Here is an 11036-nt window from a genome sequence, read left to right on the forward strand (position 1 = left end):
TGTGAAGGGCAAGGGCAAAAAGGGATGCTTCATGAAACGGCAAATCAGCTGCTGCTCTAGTGAAGAAACCCAAGGTTGAACCCAAACCCGAGACTAAGTGCTTCTGTAATAAGGGGAACAGCCACTGGAGCAGAATTACCCTAGATACTTGGTAGATGAGAAGGCTGTCAATAGAAGTATATTGGATATACATTATGTTAATGTGTACTTTACTAGTACTCCTAATAGCACCAGGGTATTAGATACCGGTTCGGTTACTAAGTGTTAGTAACTCGAAACAAAAGCTACGGAATAAACGGAGACTAGCTAAAGGTGAGATGACGATATGTGTTGGAAGTATTTCCAAGGATGATCAAATATCATACGCTCCCTCTACCATCGAGATTGGTGTTTGCATTGAGCATAGACATGATTGGATTATGTCTATCGCAATACGGTTATTCATTTAAGGAGAATAATGGTTACTCTGTTTATTTGAATAATACCTTCAATGGTCTTACACCTAAAATGAATGGTTTATTGAATCTAGATCGTAGTGATACACATGTTCATGCCAAAAGATAGTAATGATAGTACCACCTACTTGTGGCACTGCCACGTAAGTCATATCGGTATAAAACGCATGAAGAAGCTCCATGTTGATGGATCTTTGGGCTCACTCGTTTTTGAAAAGTTTGAGACATGCGAACCATGTCTGTTGGTGTATATGCATGAAGAAACTCCATGCAAATGGACCGTTTTGACTCACTTGATTTTGAATCATTTGGGACATGCAAATCATACCACATGGGCAAGATGACTGAAAGCCTCATTTTCAGTAAAATGGAACTAGAAAGCAACTTGTTGGAAGTAATACATTTTGATGTGTGCAGTCCAATGAGTGCTGAGGCATGTAGTGGATATCGTTATGTTCTTACTTCACAGATGATTTGAGTAGATGTTGAGTATATTTACTTGATGAATCACGAGTCTGAATTATTGAAAGGTTCAAGTAATTTCAGGGTGAAGTTGAAAGATCGTCGTGACAAGAGGATAAAATATCTATGATATGATCATAGAGATGAATATCTGAATTATGAGTTTAGCACAGAATTAAGACATTGTGGAAATTGTTTCACAACTAATACAGCCTGGAACACCATAGTGTGATGGTGTGTCCGAACATCATAACTGCACCCTATTGGATATGATGCATGCCATGATGTCTCTTATCGAATTACCATGATAGTTTATGGGTTAGGCATTAAAGACAACCACATTCACTTTAAATAAGGCACCACGTAATTCCGATGAGATGACACCGTATGAACTATGGTTTAGAGAAACCTAAGCTGTCATTTCTTAAAAGTTTGGGGCTGCGACGCTTATGTGAAAAAGTTTCAGGCTGATAAGCTCGAACCCAAAGCGGATAAATGCATCTTCATAGGACACCCAAAACAGTTGGGTATACCTCCTATCTCAGATCCAAAAGCAATAAGGGATTGTTTCTACAATCGGGTCCTTTCTCTAGGAAAAGTTTCTCTCGAAAGAATTGAGTGGGAGGATGGTGGAGACTTGATGAGGTTATTGAACCTTCACTTCAACTAGTGTGTGGCAGGGCACAGGAAGTTGTTCCTGTGGCACCTACACCAATTGAAGTGGAAGCTTATGATAGTGATCATGAGACTTCAGATCAAGTCACTACCAAACCTCGTGGGATGACAAGGATGCGTACTACTTCAGACTGGTACGTAATCCTATCTTGGAAGTCATGTTACTAGACAACAATGAACCTACGAGCCATGGAGAAGCGATGGTGGGCCCGGATTCCGATAAATGGCTCGAGGCCATAAAATCCGAGATAGGATCCATGTATGAAAACAAAGTGTAGACTTTGGAAGAACTACTTGATGGTCGTAAGGCTGTTAGGTACATATGGATTTTAAAAGGAAGACAGACAATGATGGTAAGTATCACCATTAAGAAAGCTCGACTTGTCGTTAAGATGTTTTCCGACAAGTTCAAGGAGTTGACTACGATGAGACTTTCTCACTCGTAGCGATGCTAAGAGTCTGTTGGAATTATATTAGCGATTACTGCATTATTTATGAAATCTTGCAGATAGGATGTCAAAACATTGTTTCCTCGACAATTTTCTTGAGGAAAGGTTGTATGTGATACAACCGGAAGGTTTTGTCAATCCTGAAAGATGCTAATAAGTATGCAAAGCTCCAGCAATCCTTCTAAGGACTGGAGTAAGCATCTCGGAGTTGGAATGTATGCTTTGATGAGATGATCAAAGATTTTGGGTGTATACAAAGTTTATGAGAAACTTGTATTTCCAAAGAAGTGAGTGGGAGCACTATAGAATTTCTGATGAGTATATGTTGTTGACATATTATGGATCAGAAATGATGTAGAATTTCTAGAAAGCATATAGGGTTATTTGGAAAGTGTTTTTCAATGGAAAGCCTGGATTAAGCTACTTGAACATTGAGCATCAAGATCTATAAGGATAGATCAAAACGCTTAATGGTACTTTCAAATGAGCACATACCTTGACATGATCTTGAAGGTGTTCAAGATGGATCAGTCAAAGAAGGAGTTCTTGCCTGAGTTGTAAGGTATGAAGTTAAGACTTAAAGCTCGACCACGGCAGAAGAAAGAGAAAGGACGAATGTCGTCCCCTATGCTTAAGACATAGGCTCTACAGTATGCTATGCTGTGTATCGCACCTGAAATGTTCCTTGCCATGAGTCCGTCAAGGGGTACAAGAGTGATCTAAGAATGGATCACAGGACAGCAGTCAAAGTTATCCTTAGTAACTAGTGGACTAAGGAATTTTCTCGGTTATGGAGGTGATAAAGAGTTCGACGTAAAGAGTTACGTCGATGCAAGCTTAACACCTATCTGGATAGCTCTGAGTGTAGAGATACCGGATACGTATAATGGAGCAACAATTTAGTATAGCTCCGAGTAGAACAGTTATTTGAAATGGCTCCAAATATAGCGTAGTAGCTGCATCTACAAGATGACATAGAGATTTGCGAAGTACATACGGATCTGAAAGATTCAGACCCGTTGACTATAACATCTCTCACAAGCATAACATGTTCAAACCCAGAACTCATTGAGTGTTAATCGCATGGTAATGTGAACTAGATTATTGACTCTAGTAAACTCTTTGGGTGTTAGTCACATGGGGATGTGACCTTGAGTGTTAATCACATATCGATGTGAACTGGATTATTGACTCTAGTGCAAGTGGGAGACTGTTGGAAATATGCCCTAGAGGCAATAATAAATTAGTTATTATTATATTTCCTTGTTCATGATAATCGTTTATTATCCATGCTAGAATTTATTGATAGGAAACTCAGATACATGTGTGGATACATAGACAACACCATGTCCCTAGTAAGCCTCTAGTTGACTAGCTCGTTGATCAATAGATGGTTACGGTTTTCTGACCATGGACATTGGATGTCATTGATAACGGGATCACATCATTAGGAGAATGATGTGATGGACAAAAACCCAATCCTAAGCCTAGCACAAGATCATGTAGTTCGTATGCTAAAGCTTTTCTAATGTCAAGTATCATTTCCTTAGACCATGAGATTGTGCAACTCCCGGATACCGTAGGAGTGCTTTGGGTGTGCCAAACGTCACAATGTAACTGGGTGGCTATAAAGGTACACTACAGGTATCTCCGAAAGTGTCTGTTGGGTTGGCACGAATCGAGATTGGGATTTGTCACTCCGTGTAAACGGAGAGGTATCTCTGGGCCCACTCGGTAGGACATCATCATAATGTGCACAATGTGATCAAGGAGTTGATCACGGGATGATGTGTTACGAAACGAGTAAAGAGACTTGCCGGTAACAAGATTGAACAAGGCGGGATACCGACGATCGAATCTCGGGCAAGTATCGTACCGCTAGACAAAGGGAATTGTATACGGGATTGATTAAGTCCTTGACATCGTGGTTCATCCGATGAGATCATCGTGGAACATGTGGGAGCCAACATGGGTATCTAGATCCCGCTGTTGGTTATTGACCGGAGAGTCATCTCGGTCATGTCTGCATGTCTCCCGAACCCGTAGGGTCTACACACTTAAGGTTCGGTGACGCTAGGGTTATAGAGATATAAGTATGCGGTAACCCAGAAGTTGTTCGGAGTCCCGTATGAGATCCCGGACGTCACGAGGAGTTCCGGAATGGTCCGGAGGTAAAGAATTATATATAGGAAGTGCTATTTCGGCCATCGGGACAAGTTTCGGGGTCACCGGTATTGTACCGGGACCACCGGAAGGGTCCCGGGGGTCCACCGGGTGGGGCCACCTGCCCCGGGGGGCCACATGGGCTGTAGGGGGTGCACCTTGGCCTGTATGGGCCAAGGGCACCAGCCCCAATAGGCCCATGCGCCAAGAGATGAGGGAAGGAAGAGTCCTAAAGGGGGAAGGCACCTCCTAGGTGCCTTGAGGAGGTGGGACTCCTCCCTGGCCGCACCCTTCCTTGGAGGAAGGGCCAAGGCTGCGCCCCCCCCTCCCTTGGCCCTATATATAGTGGGGGGAAGGGAGGGCAACCATACCTAAGCCCTGGCGCCTCCCTCTCCCTCCCATGACACATCTCCCTCCTCCCGCAGCGCTTGGCGAAGCCCTGTTGGAATCCCGCTACTTCCACCACCACGCCGTCGTGCTGCTGGATATCCATCAACCTGTCCTCCCCCCTTGCTGGATCAAGAAGGAGGAGACGTCGCTGCTCCGTACGTGTGTTGAACGCGGAGGTGCCGTCCGTTCGGCGCTAGGATCATCGGTGATTTGGATCACGACGAGTACGACTCCATCAACCCCGTTCTCTTGAACGCTTCCGCGCGCGATCTACAAGGGTATGTAGATCCACTCCTCCCTTGTTGCTAGATGACTCCATAGATTGATCTTGGTGACACGTAGGAAAATTTTGAATTATTGCTACGTTCCCCAACAAGACGCTGCCGAGTCCGTTGCGGTGGTGTCGCGTTGGAATAAGTTTCTTCGGGCTTCGTTCGCGGTCAGGCGAGGCTTTTGCCTTCGTCTAGGAGCCAGCGGAGTTGGGGATCCCCGGGTCTCGTCGAGGTCGTGGGCTTTGGTGGATGGAGGTCCATCGGCACTGGCCGTTTGGGTCCTCAGATGGGCGATGGATTCAGGGAGACAAAGACCCTTCTTCTTCCTTGTTGGTATGATTTGCTGTTGCTGTTCTTCTCCTTCCTCTGTGCTGATGCTGGTGGGAGATCCTGCTTTGTCCGGGCGGATGGCCCGGCCGCGGTGCTGGACCGGTCGGATGACTCGGGTTCTCTTTCTTCCGGAAGGGACACTTCTCGCGATACTCAAAGCCAAAGATGGCGACATTTGTTGCAGGTGTGTTGGATTGATGCCCATGCCCTCTCAGCGCTGGTGTCAAGAAAGGAGGAAGCAGCGTGGCGACAATTGTACCGTGGTCGAAGATGATGACCTGTTTGCGACTGGTTGCATATCCTTCTGCTGCAGGGGTCTTCTCTCAAGATTCAGGGATGATGACACAGGGCTCCGGAGATCTTCTTGTGTTATGGTTGTCTTAGGGTATTCTAAGTGTTCATGGTCCTTTGTTTTTGCATTTCAGTGTGCTTGTAAGGATCATCTACTCTGTTCCTTGCCTGGTTCGCTATAGGAAGTGCTTTCAGCAAATGAGGAGGGGAATATTCATAGGTATGAATCTTCCGTCAATGGTTAAGGTTGAAGTGAAGGCAAACCTATTCATGATTTGAATGAATAATTTCTCAAAAAAAACCATCTTGAGCACATGAGGCAGATGAAAAAAAATTACGCCACCTTCTTCAAGAGATGTAAAATACAACAACTGGAGATGCAAATTTGCATCTTTACCTTCAGGAGATGTAAAAGCAGGCGGATGCATGCCAACCGCCCAGCTGCCTTGATTTTCATTCCGCCCAGGCGGCAGGCTGACTCCGAGAACTCTGCCGCCTCCTCCGCCACTTGCTGGACGGTGATGAGTTGGATGAGATTTACCATATAATCGAGTTAGTTTTGTTAGGGTTTGATCCCTAGTATCCACTATGTTCTAGGATTGATGTTGCTATGACTTTGATATGCCTAATGCTTGTCACTAGGGCCCAAGTGTCATGATTTCAGATATGAACCTATTATGTTTTCATGAATATATTTGTGTTCTTAATCCTATCTTGCAAGTCAATAGTCACCTACTACGTGTTATGATCCGGCAACTCCGGAGTGACAATAGTCGGGACCAGGTGATGACTGTAGTTTGAGGAGTTCGTGTATTCACTAAGTGCTAATGCTTTGGTTTGGTACTCTATTAAAATAAGGTCTTAATATCACTTAGTTTTCAATAGGACCCCGCTGCCACAGGAGGATAGGACAAAAGATGTCATGCAAGTTATTTTTCCATAAGCATGTATGACTATATTTGGAATACATGCCTACATTGTATTGATGAATTGAAGCTAGTTCTGTGTCACCCTATGTTATAACCGTTGCATGATGAATGCCATTCTACATAATTATCCATCATTAATCCATTGCCTACGAGCTTTGCATATATTGATATTTGTTGCATTACTTTTCGGCTGCTACTGTCACAACTGCTACGAAACTACTACTGTTACTTTTGCCACCGTTACCGTTATTTCCATACTACTTTGCTACTAAATAATTTGCTGCAGATAATAAGTCTTTCAAATGTGGTTGAATTGACAACTCAACTACTAATGCTTGAGAATATTCTTTGACTCCCCTTGTGTCAAATCAATAAATTTGGGTTGAATACTCTACCCTGAAAACTGTTGCGATCCCCTATACTTGTGGGTTATCAAGACCTTTTTCTGGCGCTGTTGCCGGGGAGCATAGCTCTATTCTTTGAGTCACTTGGGATTTATATCTGTTGATCACTATGAGGAACTTGAAAGATCAAAGAATCAAGATTTTTCCCTCAACTACGAGGGGAGGTAAGGAACTGCCATCTAGCTCTGCTCTTGATTCTCTTTTATTTTGAGTAACTTGCGACACCTACACCTGCTATTGATTCTGATATGTCGCATGTTATTGATGATGCCACTTCTGCTATGCATGATGCTTATGATGATACTACTTTTGTGCTTGATAATAATGTGCCACTTGATGAATTTCTTGATGAACAACTTGTTAGGGTTAGAGAGAATGAAATTACTAAAAGTGATGATATTATTGAAAATGATGATTATGATTCTCCCCCTAGATATGAATTGCTTGTTGTTCCTAAGGGTTATGTTGTGGATGAAGAAACTGTTAGAGACTTCTTTGCTTGCAATGACAGAGAAGGTCTAAAGAAATTTTTAGCTAAGACAAAAGAAAAATCCTTGAATGCTAGAATGAAATATGATCCCGCTTTTGCTACTTCACCTATCTTTGTTACTGATAAAGATTATGAATTCTCTGTCGATCCTGAGTTAATTACTTTGGTTGAATTTGATCATTTCTATGGTTATGAATCTGAAACTATTGTGGCACATCTTACTAAATTGAATGATATAGCCACCTATTTACTCATGAGGAAAAATTCGTTATTACTATATTCTTAAACTATTTCCTTTCTCATTAAAGGGTGATACTAAGATATGGTTTAATTCTCTTGCTCCTAGTTGTGTGCATAGTTCCCAGGATATGATTTATCACTTCTCTGCAAAATATTTCCCCACTCATAAGAAACAAGCTGCTTTAAAGGAAATATTTAATTTTGTGCAAATTGAAGAAGTCCCACAAGCTTGGGGAAGGCTTCTCCGATTACTTAATGCTTTGCCTAGTCATCCTCTCAAGAAAAATAAAATACTTGATATCTTTTATAATGGACTAACTGATGCTTCCAGAGACCACCTGGATAGTTGTGTTGGTTGCGTTTTTAAGGAAAGAACTGCTGAGCAAGCAGAATTGCTATTGAATAATATGTTGAGTAATGAAAATGATTGGACACTTCCTGAACCAACTCTGAAGCCAACTCCGAAGAAAAGGGGTATTCTATTTCTCAGTCCTGAAGATATACAAGACGCAAAGAAATCTATGAAAGAAAAAGGTATTAAAGCTGAAGATGTTAAGAATCTACCACCTATTGAAGAAATATATGGTCTTAATAACCCGACACAAGTAGTAGAGGTAAACTCTCCATAGATTTGATGCAGGTGATATTCCTCATAATAAGTATGCTAGTCAATGCTTGGATGAATTTCATAATTTTATTGTTAAACAAGAAAATTTCAATGCTTATGTTAGTAGACAATTGAAACGTAATGCTTACATGCTTGACCACTTGGGTGATTATATGAGTAGAACTGTTAGTGATCTTAAGCTTATTAGTAAACATGCTTCCATGGTTACAACTCAAGTAGAACAAGTACTTAAAGCTCAAGATGATTTGCTTAATGAGTTGAATAGCAAAAATAATGATAATGTTGTTAGGGTTATGACTAGAGGTGGTAAAATGACCCAGGAACCTTTGTATCCTGAGGGCCATCCTAAGAGAGTTAAACAAGATTCTTAGAGAACTAATACTGATGCACCTAGTCCTATTAATAAAAAGAAAAAGAAAACTGATAGGACTTTGCATGTTAGTGAACCTGCTACAAATACACATGAGAATCCCAATGATATTTCTATTTCTGATGCCGAGACACAATCTGGTGATGAACATGAACCTAGTGATAATGTTAATAAAGATGTTCATGTTGATGCTCAACCTAGTAATGATAATGATGTGGAGATTGAACCTGCTGTTCATCTTGATAACCCACAATCAAAGAATCAACATTATGATAAGAGAGATTTTGTTGCTAGAAAACATGGTAAAGAAAGAGAACCATGGGTTCAGAAGCCCATGCCCTTTCCTCCTAAGGCATCCAAGAAAAAAGATGATGAGGATTTTGAGTGCTTTGCTGAAATGATTAGACCTATCTTTTTGCGTATGCATTTGACTGATATGCTTAAAATGCCTCCTTATGCTAAGTATATGAAAGATATTGTTACAAATAAAAGAAAGATGTCGGAAGCTGAAATTTCCACCATGCTTGCTAATTATACTTTTAAGGGTGGAATACCAAAGAAACTAGGAGATCCGGGGGTACCAACCATACCATGCTCCATTAAAAGAAACTATGTTAAAACTGCTTTATGTGATCTTGGAGCCGGTGTTAGTGTTATGCCTTTCTATTTATATCGTAGACTTGAATTGGATAAGTTGACACCCACTGAAATTTCTTTGCAAATGGCTGATAAATCAACTGCTATACCCATCAATATTTGTGAGGATGTGCCTGTTGTGGTTGCAAATGTTACTATCTTAATGGACATTGTTATTATTGATATTCCCGAGGACGATAGTATGTCGATTATTCTTGGTAGACCATTTTTAAATACTGCATGGGTTGTTATTGATTGCAACAAAGACAATGTCACTTTTCATGTTAATGGTAATGAGCATACGATACACTTTCCGAATAAACAACCTCAAGTTCATAGTATCAATTCTATTGGAAAAAAAATCAACTATTACTATCGGAGGTTTTGAATTCCCTCTTCCTACTGTCAAAAAGATGATATTCTTATTGTTGGGAAAACGCATATCCCCGTTGAGGTAACCTAGTGTTATTCGAAAGTTCTCCAGTTTCATGTCATTCGGAAGAAGCTTGTTAATAAGACTTGATCAACCTTGTTAATGGATTCCTTTTGATGAGCATGAGATGGATGAATTTAGAAGCACAAACTCTCTGTACCCATCTTTTACTTTCTATTATTTAGATTAAATAAAGCAAAAATAGTATTTTCTGTCTATTTTCTGAATTAACCATGCAATAAAAAATGTCCCAAAAATAAAATTTCTCCAAATGCCCTGAAAATTGGATATGATTTTTTATAGAATGCTTTAGAATTTCTGGTGCAAATAACACACCAGGGGGCCTCACCAGCTGGCCACAAGGGTGCAGTGCGCGCCCCCTGACCTTATGGGCCCCACGTGGCCCCCTCCATTTATTCCAGCACCCATCCACTCCTTCTTCCTCCAGAAAAAAATCATTCCATTGCTCAAACTCGTGTTCTTGCTCATCTTGCTACAATTTTCGATCTCCTTGCTCAAAGCTCCATTCACAAAACTGCTTTGGGGGTTGTTCTTCGTTATGTGACTCCTCAGTCCAATTAGTTTTTGCTCTAGTGCTTTATTTATTGAAAAAAATGATGTTGTGGTGACCCTGTTCTTGAGCTTGCATGCCAAATTTATATGGTCCAAAGTAGTTTTGATGCGTGATATAGCCTCTGGACACTTGAGGGAGTAGTTGCTATCAATTTTGTTCAGTTTGGTTCACCTTTATTTTGAGTCACTAAAAATTTCAAAAAAATACAAAGGAAGAAAATGTTGAGGAGATTGTTGAGAGGCTCCTCGAGCCGGGGTTCGAAGGAAAAAGAAAATGAGGAGAAGGAAAAGCACAAATATATTCTTCCTCGCGCCGCGGAAATTTGGCTGTGCGAATGGCCACGTGATGCATTCTTACAAATGGCCGGGATTTATGATGGTTTCTAATATTTGGCTGAGAATGCAGGCATCACCGACTTCCTACGCGACCAGTGTAATCAGTGTCTCCTACTCACTAATACTTTCGTGCAAAATTTTCATTTTCATGCTAGGGGATCACCACCCACGGTAGATTTTCACTTATATGATGAGTACAAAGAAATGACGCTTTATGACTTTTGTGAGGTTTGTAAATTACTTTATGAAGGTAGCATCGAGGAACCACGTCCTAGTGATGTGGAAGGCCTTATTCATGAAATTACCGTAGGGGAAGGCAGAGGAGTGTCGGGTGATGTCTACTACACAACCTTCTTCTTGTAGACGTTGTTGGGCCTCCAAGTGCAGAGGTTTGTAGGACAGTAGCAAATTTCCCTCAAGTGGATGACCTAAGGTTTATCAATCCGTGGGAGGCGTAGGATGAAAATGGTCTCTCTCAAACAACCCTGCAACCAAATAACAAAGAGTCTC

The sequence above is a fragment of the Triticum aestivum genome, chromosome 2A, assembly GCF_018294505.1.
Source record: "Triticum aestivum cultivar Chinese Spring chromosome 2A, IWGSC CS RefSeq v2.1, whole genome shotgun sequence".
NCBI classification, from domain to species: Eukaryota; Viridiplantae; Streptophyta; class Magnoliopsida; order Poales; family Poaceae; genus Triticum; species Triticum aestivum.